The sequence below is a fragment of the Homarus americanus genome, unplaced genomic scaffold (genome assembly GCF_018991925.1).
Source record: "Homarus americanus isolate GMGI-L3 unplaced genomic scaffold, GMGI_Hamer_2.0 scaffold16712, whole genome shotgun sequence".
In the NCBI taxonomy this organism is placed as follows: domain Eukaryota; kingdom Metazoa; phylum Arthropoda; class Malacostraca; order Decapoda; family Nephropidae; genus Homarus; species Homarus americanus.
In genome coordinates, this window is record NW_024757794.1 from 4,850,263 (window position 1) to 4,865,349 (window position 15,087).

The window sequence follows — 15,087 nt, forward strand, 5'->3', positions numbered from 1 at the left end:
TAATGCTTACGTCAGGAGACACTTTATTTACTCCTGTTAAAGTTGACTCCAAGTTGTGTGTACAGTTACTACAGGTGCTTCATGATTATAAGTACAAGAAGAGCGAGTAGCTTCATAAAAGGAATATACTGTATACTGAACGTAGTAAGTTAAGACGTGCCTGGACTAGTGCAAGATTATCTCAAACAAGGCAGCAGATTTCCCCAAGGAGGAGTGATCTTCATTCTTGGTTCGCTGGGAGTCTCTCTGTCTTGTCACCATTTATTATCGTTGTTTGCTGTTCTCTTTCGTCCCTGTGATCGCTGACATGGCCAGATATATCAAGAGGTTAGGGTGGGAGTACTCTGTGTGTGTGTGTGTGTGTGTGTGTGTGTGTGTGTGTTTTGTTTATGCCATATGTTATTGTATGAGTCATCGTAACACGTGGGACTCGCAAAATCGAAGATTCGGAACCTAAAGTGAGTCATCCTTAAATGCATAGCCTACCCCTTAACATAGCCTAACCTAACCCTAACATAGCCCAACCTACCCCATACATAGTCTAACATAGCCAAAACGTAAAGGATTTTTCTCTTTGGCTGTATTTTTTTTAATAAACAATCAACAGTAAAGATTAATGCGTGAAATGTAATGCGACTCTGATTAGATGGAAAGTCTGGGTATTCAGTTATATTCACTTACAAACCGGACATGAAAATACCTCAAAAATCACTCCTGGTTAATATAAAGAAACGTATATTGTATTGTGTGTTTTAATATTCAAGTTAACATTCACGTCATTATATGTAGATCATACCATCACGAAATACCTACAATAGTTTCATGTTGTCTGTGGCTAAAACTCTACGGATGTGCTACGATGGATTTCACTTAACACGGCCTTATAGTAGCTTGGTGGATGTAAACAATGATGGGACGCTAGGAGACGTTTTGCCCTGTATGATTATTAACTCTTAGGATGTAGCATGACTAATTTTATTTATTGCTTAATAGTTGAGATATAATTGAAGTGTGATTCATTTTTTTATGTTTTTGTTGTGGTGGGTGGCGGCCTTTAAATGTTGGAGTAATATTCGGTGTGTGCGAACAAAAGCGAAGCGCCGCCAAACCCTTCAGCCAGTGCTTGTGGTGGTGGTGGCGGTGTCATATTCTCCGTGGTGGTGTTTGGTGAACAATTAATTCTGGCTACCGTCATTGGCTGCGTTGATTAAATTAATTTATCCAGTACACCTGAGACTCCGGCATTTTCATGAGCTTTTACCCAGAAAATCATAACTATTTTTTTTCTTTTGTTCACTCGTTTGGTAATAACGTGTGGCTCTGTAGGAAAGGTGAAGAGGAATACTGCACATGGGTAAAAATATTGTTTGTGCTCTGACCTTTGTGACCCACCTCAAGGAGATAAGGAAAGTCACAGTCCATGGTGACGGTGTGCTGAAGGACTTGTGCGGGACTTTGTTTTTGTTTTTTAATATCGTTAGTATGTGTGTTTGTACCTAAAGTTGGGTAGGAAGGTATTATTGATGCAGCCCGTCCAACCGTCCGTGACAAATTTGGTTTCCGCACAATGACTTTCCATAAACTCGACGAATGGATATTAGTTTCGGTGTGAAAGTGTATTATGTTGTGTGTGTGTGTGAGGGGGGAGGGGTAGCACGAGTAACGTCAGAGTTAAAATCATTTTCCGTGAGGAGAGAAGCGGCCTTTCTAGTGAGTCTTGTTATACGAGACATTAAAGGCTTTGGAAGGTGGATTTTAATATATATCGCGAAAGAAATATTAATATTGGTTTTCTTTTTCATTTAACTTTAGCTCCCACAAGATAACAAAATTCATCACATTATGTTTTTGAAGTCAAGGACGAAAAACTAATTGGATGAGGTGTGTTGATTAGTTTGCCTCGCGTGTGTGTGTGTGGCCCCGGTGAGACGCGCCATCATCAGTATACCTCCCGCCCATCTCCACACACCCGGAAATATTTTTGGCTCTGTTACTCTGCTCGGTCCTTTCCTTCACTTACCTGACTGGTCGATGTTTTTCTCTCTTGAAGGAGTTTCTTTTGAGAGTCCAACTAAATACTGGTCATCCCAGGTAACAATACACGTACCAACAGCTATTCATCGTAACACAGTATATTATTTTACAGGGTAGTATTACACCATCCAGGTTATTTTATTTTTATCGTCATTGTTGGTTATATTTTGTTTATTTCTCTGTTGTAAACCGAGTGCTATTGTTTCTGTCTTGTCCGTCCGTCACGAGGAAGTTGCCCGGCAACAACGAGCGGGACGGAAAGTCATGTCTGCTCGAGTATATTTTAGACGAGGTTTAATAATAAATGGAATACAAGGGTGGGGAAATAGTCTTCATTCCCCACACTCCAGTCCTCGTCCTGTGTCCCCAGCCCTCTCATTCACCCTATTCCCCAGCCCTCTCATTCACCCTATTCCCCAGCCCTCTCATTCACCCTATTCCCCAGCCCTCTCATTCACCCTATTCCCCAGTCCTCTCATTCAACCTATTCCCCAGCCCTCTCATTCACCCTATTCCCCAGCCCTCTCATTCACCCTATTCCCCAGTCCTCTCCTCCTAACCTTCTCCCTCACCCCACTCCCCAATACTCTTACCCACGATGTTCCTCAGTCCCGCTAACATGCCCTGTCCCCACTATGCTCCCTAACCTTCTCCCCGGCTCTCCTCCCCAGCCCTCCTCCCCAGCCCTGTTCCCCCACGACGTTCTCCGCTCCCCAACACCACTCCCCCACCACCGCTTTTCCACCATGCACCCTCCACCATCGTTCTCCCTCACCACTTCCCCAGCTCCTTTCCCCCACCACGCTCCCCAACACCAATCTCCACTAATCCTCCCCCCCCCACCACACAGAGGCGTCGTCCTGCCGGAGTGTAATGTTATGGCGTGTGTTTCATCGATGTTGCTTAAATCCTCAAAATAATCCGGCCATATAAGCGGCTTTTCCCTATTAACAGGTAATAGTGGAGCTTCGGCCTCTCAAACTTTAATATAAGTTCCCCCCTACCCTCCTAGTATCTCACCCTCCTAGTACCACACCCTCCTAGTGAGTCCTCCCCTCCTAGTACCTCCTCCCCTTCTAGTATCTCCCCGTCTACTATTGCCTTTCCCTCCTAGTATCTCCTCTCCTAGTGCCTCACCCTCCTAATAGATAGATAGATAGATTGATAGATAGATAGATAGATAGATAGATAGATAGATAGATAGATAGATAGATAGATAGATAAAAAGTTTTGTTAAGTCAGTCACACTAAAATAAAATTAATTGTATTTTCCATCACTAACTCCTAACTATTCAGTATTATCGAGGTGTAATCCTTAACTCATATTACACACACACACACACACACACACACTTAAGCAATACGATCTTTCATTTTTTTTATGTAAAGTAGTTCATTGATGACTAATAAATATAACCTAAGCTTAAATGTGGTTTCAAAGAGATGGGGTTAAGTGATATTCGTGTAAGTGTCAACAAGTGGTATAGCAAAACACGTTTATTTGAATTTCACAAACCAAAATCAGACAGATTTTACCTGCTGGGTCACAGGTATTTATTCACATTGCAGAATTACTGTATTCATTCAGGGGGAAAAGGTAATTACAGCGAGTTAGAATTTCGCTAGATTTTTTTCGTGGTGTAAAGTTGTAGTGGTGTTTCTCGCTGGTGTGTGTGTGTGTGTGTCTTGTAGTGGTGTTTCTCCTTGGTGTGTGTGTGTCTCTTGTAGTGGTGTTTCTCGCCGGTGTGTCTCTTGTAGTGGTGTTTCTCGCTGGTGTGTGTGTATGTGTGTGTGTGTGTGTGTGTGTGTGTGTGTGTGTGTGTGTGTGTGTGTGTGTGTGTGTGTGTGTGTGTTGTAGTGGTGTTTCTCCCTGTTGTGTGTCTCTTGCAGTGGTGTTACTCGCTGTGTGTGTGTGTGTGTGTGTGTGTGTGTGTGTGTGTGGTGTCTTGTAGTGGTGTTTCTCCTTGGTGTGTGTGTGTGTGTGTCTCTTGTAGTGGTGTTTCTCGCTGGTGTGTTTGTCTTGTAGTGGTGTTTCTCCCTGGTGTGTGTCTCTTGTAGTGGTGTTTCTCCCTTTCTTTCTTTAAGGGCATTAGCCCACCCGGGCACGGGTCATTTTTAATGACCTACATCAAGGCCCGGGGGGCGAAAATATAATAAAACAATAATAATAATAATAATAATTATGCCAATGATGATGATAATGGTAATAATAATAATAATAGTAATAAAATTAATATAAATATATTTAATAAATAACAATAATAAAAGAAAATAATAATTAATAATAATAATAATAATAATAATAATAATAATAATAATAATAATAATAATAATAATAATAATAATAATAATAAAATTAATACTATTTAAAAAAAAAATTATAATAAAAGAAAATACACATACAGTACAGTAATAATAAGTCTATAAAAATTATAAATAATAATAATAATAATAATAATACCCCCTGTAATAATACAGAGCCATGAATAAATTCAAAAAAAAAAATTAAAATATCAATAGTGAGAAATGATATATGTATGTTGTGTTGTAAATAGTAAGAGTAACAATTGAGACCCTGCAAGTGTGTGTAAATGAGGCAGAAAGTCAGATCAGCAACCTGGGACTTGGTCACAATTTTCGTGATGCCATATGGCAGCAGGGTCTACCATTAGACAACACATTATGCTTCCAATATATTCCCAGATGGTAGTACCTCCCTGTTTGATAGCTGCCTACTACCTACTACCTACTACTGGTGTGTCTCTCTCTTGTAGTGATGTTTCTCCTTGGTGTCTCTCTCTCTCTCTCTCTCTCTTGTAGTGGTGTTTCTCCTTGGTGTGTCTCTTGTAGTGGTGTTTCTCTGTGGTGTGTGTCTCTTGTAGTGGTGTTTCTCCTTGGTGTGTCTCTTGTAGTGGTGTTTCTCCCAGGTATGTGTCTCTTGTAGTGGTGTTTCTCCCAGGTATGTGTCTCTTGTAGTGGTGTTTCTCGCTGGTAGTCGTGGTGTTTCTCCTCAGAGCGGTGCGTGTGTTTTGTTTACGTTTCAGTACATACACCAGGAGGCGCCGTCGCCAGGTTGGGTAGGGGCAGTCTGTCGTTGGTGTATTCAACTCCACTGTATAATCGATTAGCAATTGATTTTTGTGTTAAAATTTTCATAAGTACCTTGTAATTGTGCGCACGACCGCTTGGATTACTGTGTTGCTCGACGAGAGAAAAGTTGTTGTGGAAAGACTTTTTCCGGGTTAATTACCATCATTAGTAGACCCTTACACGAGGGGTTAAAACAGAAGCTAGCGAACAACTGTAATCATTCCGCCACCTTTCGGTACATTTAACCAAAAATAACTTTAAAATATTTCCTCACACTTCAATTGATTTTACTTTCTGATAATTTGTTTCAGATTAAATTTTCCATTTTATTTAACGTAATAGAACTTTCAACATGCTCAGTGAACACAGCCGCTGCAGTTGGTCACCCTAAGTGGCCTTTCCCCCGAGCTAGTCTGGGACCCACCATGCTCAACAGGAGATATGGATATTCGATATATAATAACAGAATAGGCCTCTTGTGCCCTCAGTGGCCTGGGGGTAATGCTCCTCACTGTCACCATGCACTGGTTCCCCAGATTCAAGCCTTGCTGGTTACGTTCTATGGATGCACGAGTGTTGATGCACAAAATCCAATCTATACATAACTGTGTACAGTATGTAAGGTTGCCAGAGTTTATATTTCAAAACACGGAACTACTTTTGTGGGGGGAATGTAAGTAAAACAATATAATTGTGAAATTTAATTGAGGAATTAATGATAACATAACGTTTAAAGGAAACAAAATAACTCAAGTTATATAGATGGTTGTATAGGCTAAGATAATTATCAATAAAGCTGCTGTTCCATGAAGATGCGATATTGACACACACACACACACACACACATATATATACAGTATATATATATATATATATATATATATATATATATATACACTGAATTATAATTACATCCCTCCCCCCTCCAAAAAAAAAAATGTATGCTGTACTGAGAAATAGGAAATGCATAATAAATAATTCAGAGGACAATGTACTTAAGTGTCGTCCTCCTCTGAAGTATTCACTATATTCTTTTTAGTAAGGAGTCTCCATTTTTTTTTTCTTTTTGAGAAATATATTAATAATAATTCACAGCGTGTACATATTCTTTAAATACCCCGTCCTGCTGTGTGTAAGTATAGGCTAGCTGCAGCCACTAACCTTGACACAATCACTGGCTCACAGCGCAACCTAACCTTACACTGACACTGCGAGTCACTCCCTAAACGTTGGCTGACGAAAATAAAGTGTCATAAACGGGCGGCTACACAGGCAAGTCTGGATGATTTACTGTGCGTCATCCAGACGTCTGTTTTCTGTGCCATTAAGATTGTGTTAGCGACGGGAGACAAGATATATGACATGTGGCTGTTGATCCGCTCACATGTACACATTTATAGCAAATATATGCACACACTTGTATCTGCGCAGCTGAATAAATGTAGTCACACACACACGCACACACACACACACCAAACGTTTATTTATCTGAATCTTGACTGGTATTGAGACCGTGAAATGGTCGTCATATTTAATAAGGGAGGATTGGGGTTTAGCTGTGTACTCCTCGAGGCATTAAACCTTTGATGATTTTGAGGGTTTTTGGAGTTAAGAGCTCAATAGGTTGTAGAGACAACATAAGGAGGAGGACTTATTTAATATAATTTTTCTTGATAAATATTTGTTTAAATAATTCGGTAAGTGAAAACAAGTGAGTAATACAGAACCATTTGTCCCACCTGCTGATCCTTTCAGTTGTCATCCAAACGAACATTATTAGATAGATAAATAGATAGATATGTCTTCTGTAAATTCCTAGTATAAGTTCACAGGACAAACGCCCGACGAAATGATCTCAAGGAATACTGTTATTACGACGAGGTATTTAGTATTTGTGATATTGTTGGACCTTGTCAGTGGAGGAAGGGTACGTGGGAGGTATATGACAGCCCTCATATTCCAAAATTTATCGTCCATGGTCTCATATTGTTTCCCACAAAGTATGCACAGATAGTTGTTTTAGCTACTGTACAAGCACAGGCTAGGCTCCTGCTGCCCTGGTGCAACACGTACAGTTTCTGGTACTTTGTTCAGTGGCCCGAAGTAATTTAAGCAATGAGTTTAACCTAACTTAGTCTAACTAAATCTAAACTTCGGCAAAGTGAATCATCGGAACAGGGGTACAGCAGTTCCCGCCTTTTTTTTTTTACTCGTACCCATACACAAGCCTCTGTCATGACTCACATTTTTATGTATAACTGATATAAATAGGCTTGTCTTGAGTTCAGACTTTATTTAATGTTGACCTATTTTTTAATGTACTTGTGTAAGGTATTACTTTTTTCATTTGCATTTTTTTTTTCGGGCAAGTCAAAATTTGAGCTCGTCACAGTTTAAGTTAGATGTCATGTTTTTTCTAACGAAGAATTTCCATAGGTTTCAGAGCACATACAGTATATTATAGGTGAAACGCTCTTTATTTACATTATCACAGTAGTGCATTTAGGAAGCGCGAGGCTAAATCAATCTTGGAAATCCTCTGGTTATTGTTACGAACGTCCGACTTGCAAGCGTAATCATGGCGGGGCTTACTGTGTGTGTGCCTGCGAGCACTTCATTTTCCCAGAGATTATAGTATTTAAACAGTCATATCAGGGGTTCATAGGTAGCACGATACTGCTTTTGGAACTATATAGTTACACAGAAGGTATTTGTTGTACAGTATTTCTATAAGACCAAAAATTACCAGCATCATGCCAACTGTTGACCTTTTAAAATTTACACAATGCAAATAATCACCTAGACTGGGGAAACACACAATTCCCTAACCTTACTTATATGATTTTTCTCTATCGTGTTTAAGGTTCACCGTTGACATGCCAGTATAATATTTTTTTGTTTCCAGAGAGACACTGTCAACGCCTCCTGTACACTCACAGTTCCAAAGACTCCGTGAGACCATCAGCTGGGTTTAAACCACTGAGGCTCATAATCCCTGAGAGTTGACATGTGTTAGGGTGGTGTCCCTCTGAAGCCTCGCGTGATACCAATACGACATTATATACTGTGTTGTGAGGCAGCATGAAGTGGTTTATTGAATGCTGGTCTCTAGAGCCGCGTGTAGAGGCTCTGGTGGTATAGAACATTTTTTTATCATGATGTTATAACTGTCACGGCCAAACTTGTAAACATTGGTGAAATATTAATGAAAACAGTCTTGGTAACGGTGACTAATTACGGGTTATTTTACATTCGTGAGTAAGAAAAATGCTAATTTCGTTATATGAAAAGCGTAAGGTAATTTCATTTACTACTATGTGTCTCGTCAAATATTAAAAACCCATTTAGTAAGTATTTACAGCAATGATTAAAAAAGTTTGCGAGAATTACAACCATGAAATATTTTGTATTAAAAATTGAGCATGTTTATAGGAGTTAAACCTTTAATTTTGGCCACACATAAAGTGTTGTGAAGGCTTAATCATAAAGTGCGGGGGTAATCTGGCGTGTGTATTAATTAGCGAAAAAGTGTGGGCAGGGTAAAGTCCTACTTCCTGTACTGGCCACGCCGTCCTTATCATTCACTTATCATCTTACTCAATTTCTGTGTGTTAATGATGGCGTTTATCTTGTCACATAAATTACAAGCTAAACTAAACTTAAATTGTTATAATCATATCTTGTCAAATGCTAAACAGCTGGTCCTAAACGTGACTTTGTACAAACACTCGTATACGAGGCTAACTGGGTGTAACCTAACATTACTAGCTCTTACAAGAAGTATTGAGATGAAACAGCTACACCCTGAAGTAACGTGTACTAACTCTACTCTATGCTGGGCTAAACAGATGTACATGAAGTGATTTGTTACTCATATTACTGTATAATAAGCTAACCAGCTATAACTTAATATTTCATGTACAAAGAAAATCTAGTAGACCAAACATTTATACAGTATTATTTTCAACGTACAGTATCTCGGGCTTAACATGTCTTCTCTAACTGCACTTACCAACGGAATGGAATACCAGGTGTACCAATATAATGTACGCTTATTTGAATATTTACAATTTATTTTACTTCATTGTTATCGTAGTGTTTAGTTAACCAGCTGGACCTAACCTCAGTTGTATTTATGTAATCAGCTATTGATAACCCACTCGTCCTGAACTCATGTTACATTAATGTACAGTGTGCTGATCTTTGTACTATAAATTCACCCCGCTATCCATGTGTACTTAGCTGAATTGCATTAACATTACTTGTGATATATGCAGTTCTTTTCAATTTTCATGAATGCCAATGAGATAAAATTTCCCGGTTGGTTTTGAGTTTATTCCGTCACTTAATATCTGTATATATACGTCTTTTTCATACGGCCTATGCAAATAACCCCAGATTGATCACATCTTTCAGTTCAATGTTACGGATACTGATGATCTTGTGTTTCCTCATTGTCTAAAATTTTAAGGTTCGAAATTATTTATGGATCTTTGTTGTGCTTTCTTTATTGGATACAAAGTTGTTAAGCTCACGAATGATGGGTAATATAGTATTAATTCACACTCTTTAATAAATTCCATAATAAAGGTAATGATATTTAGAAGAAGAAAAAAAAAAGGTGCTAAATTGTGGTTGCCTCCCGAACTGTGTGGACCGTGAAGGGACTTTTATTGAACTCATAAATATGCATTTAGTAGAAACAAAGCAAACTTAAAACCCATTCACAAGTCAATATTTTATGGCTACTCATTATATAATATATTAGTTATCCTTTACTGTTTTCTAAATTTAATTAATTGTATAATTCACTACATATACTGTCGAAAACTAGAGATGCTTCACTTAATAGTTGATAACTATTTCATTGTATGTACTAGCCTAGAATACGAGTTTAAAGACTTAATAGTTAAAGCATAGTAATTCATTATAACATCAACAACATACTGACGGGAGTTGTGACTACAATGTATATGTGTTTTTGATGCAAGATCATATGAGGATAAAAAATTTACAAATGCCTTTCACAATTATCCCACCAGTGAAAAGGTAAGATGATTGCGGATATTTTTATCAGTGAAATTAAACATTGAGACAGTCGAAGTAAGATTCTAATCAACCTGTTGCACCGATGTGATTACCATTACTACCCGTCTATTTTTCCTTCGATAATCTCGCTTTAATATCAAGGAATTTGTAACGTGAAATACGTTCTGTAAAAAAAATATTTTAACGAAATTACATATTATGCACCTTTCATTATTAGTTTTATCATATTGGCTCAATTTTAAACACGTGGTGTTGCTGTTGTTATAATGTATTACAGCTCTTCAACAACTAAAATGTTGAAGCGAGTTAGCAATTAACAATCAAGGGAGACGAAAAAAGAACTGTAGACGGCCTGGTGGCTTTTACCCGAAAGGCCATTATACTTACAAATTTCATTCGTTTTGGAATGGCCTTTTCAATTACACAGCCGAGTGCTAAAAGCTTTGAGATCGGCTTGTAGATATTGAATATTTGAAAACTGAAATGATTTTCAGCCTTAACGAGCTCTTTGATTTTGTTTTCAAGATAGTCATTGTAATGAGTAATAACTGGGACTAAAATTAACTCATACACGATTCTGTTTCGTAAGTATTAGCAAATTGTTGTCACTGAATGTAGGAAAACTGTCTGGTCCAGTTCACAGGGTTAGAATTAAGTGGAACTGTCTCAGAAGTATTGTGGTATGAAATATTTCTAGCTTTTCATCAGCAAAACAGTTCACAAACTGCAACACACATTAATTACGGAAGGATTCCATATAGAATTTGGGGGGAAAATAAATATTTTTAAAGCAAAACAAATAACATGTGCACTTACAGCAGTAATATAAATGAAGGAAAAAAGTTTGTATGGTTCTCTTTTTCAATACTTTTTTTTTGCAGCAACAAATCAGAGAAATTTGTAAGAATTTTCTTGTGTCCTGTCAAACACAGCTTTCATACTTTACATGGATTGTTACAACATTTATTTTTGTGTCAGCTAAATAAAAACTAAAGTAAGTGATCTCCTTTATCATATATGTTTTCCATTTAAAGACCTGCTCCTGCGCAAAGACAAAATCATTTCCATCGGTACATATTTTTTCCGACGCCATAAATGCTGTCAAGATACGGAGGGCTGACGGCTTCGTCATTCATATTGGTAGAAACCTTATGTTCCAGACGCTAAAACCATTTTCTTTTTAGCTTCGAGTTCTAGACGTTTTCTTTTTTCAGTTACGGAAATTCTTTTGATTCGGTGAAACTTTTTGTTTACGAGACCAAGCGGGTTTACAAAAAAAAGGAAATTTTTTTTAGGGGGGGGGTCTAATATTTGGGCCTTCACTGTTGCTAGTTTGGCGGACAATTTTGGTCTCATTTTGCTCAATATTTGATGCTTAATGCAATGGAGATAGTCTCTTTTGTGGAACCGCTATTTTTTTTTTCAACTTCCGAGTTGAGAAGTTTTTCTCAGCAGGCAAAGTTATCGACTGAAGATGGTATCGTCCCACCCCATCTGAACTCCCGATCATTCTACGCACCAGCCACTGCAACTTCACTGCGTGACAACACGTCTTTCAGCCTTGTGTGGAAGTCCTTGCAACGTGCTCAATGCGAGCTGTAAAAAGCAAGTCGGTGGATATTCCCTCAAACCAAAATACTTCTGTCAACAGAAAACGCAAATCAGACATGGAAAACGTCAAGCAGCCAAAACGAGTTAAAACGTCAGCTGAAAAAAAGGAAGACTTTTCGTCATTTTTCGAGAAGTTTCTCTCTCCTTCATCCGACAGTAACGACATAGTAGGTCGACACGACCTATTTCAAGAATATAGCACGTACTGTCAACAAAATGGGCTTCAGGAGATACACAAGTTCCAGATCGGACGTTCAATGACCACCCGAGGTCTGGAGTTCACCACGAGGGTTGGACCAGAAAATAAGCGACTGTATTATTATAAATGCTTAAAATGGACTGACAGAGGAATGTGTAAAGATGTTCCTAAGCCACCAAGACCCTGCAAAACACTCCACCACCATGTGAAACTCGACCAGATCTCACCTGTCCTGATCGAGTTCGAACCCGACATATTCGAGGTCGAACCCGACCTGTTCGAGGTCGAACCCGACCTGGTCGAGGTCGAACCCGACCTGATGGAGGTCGAACCCGACTTGGTCGAGGTCGAACCCGACTTGGTCAAGGTCGAACCCGACCAACACACCCAACGTGGCCAAGGTCGAATCCGGCCAGGCCGAGGTCGAACCGAACCAGGTCGAGGTCGAACTCGACCAGGCCGAGGTCGAACAAGACCAGGCCGAGGTCGAACCGGACCAACACACAACCAACATGGCCAAGGTTGAACCCGACCAACACACAGCCAACGTGGCCAAGGTCGAACCCGACCAACACACGACCAACGTGGCCAAAGTTGAACCCGACCAGGATGAGGTCGAACCCAACCAGGACTTATACGACCTGTCTCAATTCATAGCGGACCTGGACATGATCTCACTCGACCAGCACACACCCAATGTGGCCAAGGTCGAACCCGACCATAATACACATACCGTGGCCAAGGTCACACTAGAAGAAACACCCCAAAGATTTGACCTCAATCTGGACGAAATCTTAAGCCAAAAGTGGGAAGAGGAATATGATTGGGGGGATCAATGATTCTCCAAAATAAAAATTTTCATTTATTATTAAATACTTTAATTTTCCTTAAAAACATCACAAGTGTCAGTCATTTTTTTTTCTTTTTCAGCTTAACCCACAAGTACATAATTTATAATAAAAACTGTTGCCCAGACAATGAGTCAAAACTATATACAATATTGTTTCTCTTACCATTGACAACAACACATACATAACGGCACAGCACAGAATATATGGTTTCTCACTCTTTATCTTTTTTATTTTTTATTTCTTTATGGTTCTTTATTAGTATTATTTATTAGTATTATTACATTATTATTATTATTATTATTATTATTATTATTATTATTATTATTATTGTTCTATTATTTTAATTTTTGTATATTTTATTTAAAAATTTACTTATCTGAATTATTATTATTATTTTTATTATTATTATTATTATTATTATTATTATTATTATTATTAATATTATTATTTTTATTATTATTATTATTATTATTATTATCATTATTATTATTATTATTATTATTATTATTATTATTATTATTATTATTATTATTATTATTATTATTATTATTATTATTATTATTATTACTGTATTATTATTATTATGAAAATTATTACATTTTCGCCCCCTTGGCCCTCATCCCAGGAATTTTCCGGGTACAGTGAGTTCTGCTATAATGCATGTTTTGACAACGCGAATTGGCTCTAACGCGATTTATGAATAGAGGAACGATATTTGTATAACGCGAACGCTTGTTTGCTGTAACTCGATTTTTGCTTACTATTTCTCCAATTTTGTGGTATTAACTGTGAATATGGTAAAGAAGAATATCTCTAAGAAGCGTTCTGGTGATCGCATTGCCAGTAATGATCGTAAAAGAAAGGCTATAACCCTTGAAGAGAAGCTCGATGTTATCTACCTCAAAATCACCCTTCTCCCCCATCAAGTTATATTCATATTTTTTCAAGATAAAGTGTTACATTTACTGTATGATTTCATTATTAGATATGAATGTAACATTTATTTAGACTGTGCTATCCTTTGTGTTAGGCTAACTACTAAATTTTTTTTGATTTCGAGTAGTAATCTGCACCTAACCCTATTTTCTCCATAAGCCCTGTTATTTCTATTACGCGAATTTCTATAACACGATGTTTTACAAGAACACAACTCTCGCGTTATAGCAGAACTGACTGTATGTCAATTAATTATTTTGAACATTTTAGAGATGATAACTACAAAATTGCTGTCAGCTGAATAAAAATTTAAGAGATTTTGTTATTAATTTAGATTTGTGTGATGTTTGACGATAATAAAATATGTCTGTGTACTGTACAGGCTTATTAATGCAATGTGTACATTATACGGCCAAATTTTATTTATTTATTTGATTTATGTTTTTACAAAAGCCTGTAGAAATAAGGTTTAGTGATAGTCACTGTCGTGTTTTTGTTTTGTTTTACATAATTCATCATTAACTTGAAGTGCAAATAGAGAACCTTGATTTTACATTTGGCAATTATATCATGGCTTCATTGTTTTCTGACAATTTATAAAGCTAAGTTCAGGAATATTCTTTATCCTGTGAACATTTTTCTACTAAGACTAGCACGGTAAAGATACGATGGATGCCAACCACAGAGCTCGATCCAGTAGTGTGCTGTACAGTATTTATTTTCCTTTTTTATATCGGGATGTAGAGCAAAAATATATATATATATACTATATAAAATTTACTCCATAGCATTTTTGTCATGAGTTTATACTTTTTTAGTTTTTTTTCAGTTAGTACAATTTTGATTGCACAAAGTGGGCAAGGCTGTGATGTAGAGGGAAATTGGGGGTAAAAACATGCAAAAACCTGACCAAATCAAACCTAACAAAACCTGACCTAACATAATGTAACCAAACTTGATTGAACATTACCTTTTGTGTGTGTGTGTGTGTGTGTGACATTTTGCATCATTTTATGAAGTGTGAACGTAAAACCCTCCACCAATTTTTGATAAATTTCACTCAACTTAGTACCATAGTGTCTGATGTGGAGGTATAATAAGGCTGCCAAGGTGGTTCTGCTCCAATGAATCATCCATCTGTCCATCATTCTCATTTAATATACAGTACTGTGACTATTTTCTATAATCACTTATATCCACAATTTCTGCTGGATCTATACTTAATTTTGCACAAATTTCAGGGACTTATCATAGGTGTGTGTTTTTTTTTTGGGGGGGGGGTTGTTTTTGTTTTTCCAGTGAATATTCAATTCAATT

General features: G+C 37.6%; 1 protein-coding gene across 2 annotated transcripts in view; it reads left to right on the forward strand.

The window, feature by feature from the left end:
• LOC121857745 (tyrosine-protein kinase transmembrane receptor Ror2-like) overlaps positions 1-15,087 on the forward strand; it is a 53,108-nt gene that overhangs the window by 7,055 nt on the left and 30,966 nt on the right. The gene's annotated exons all lie outside the window — the stretch shown is intronic.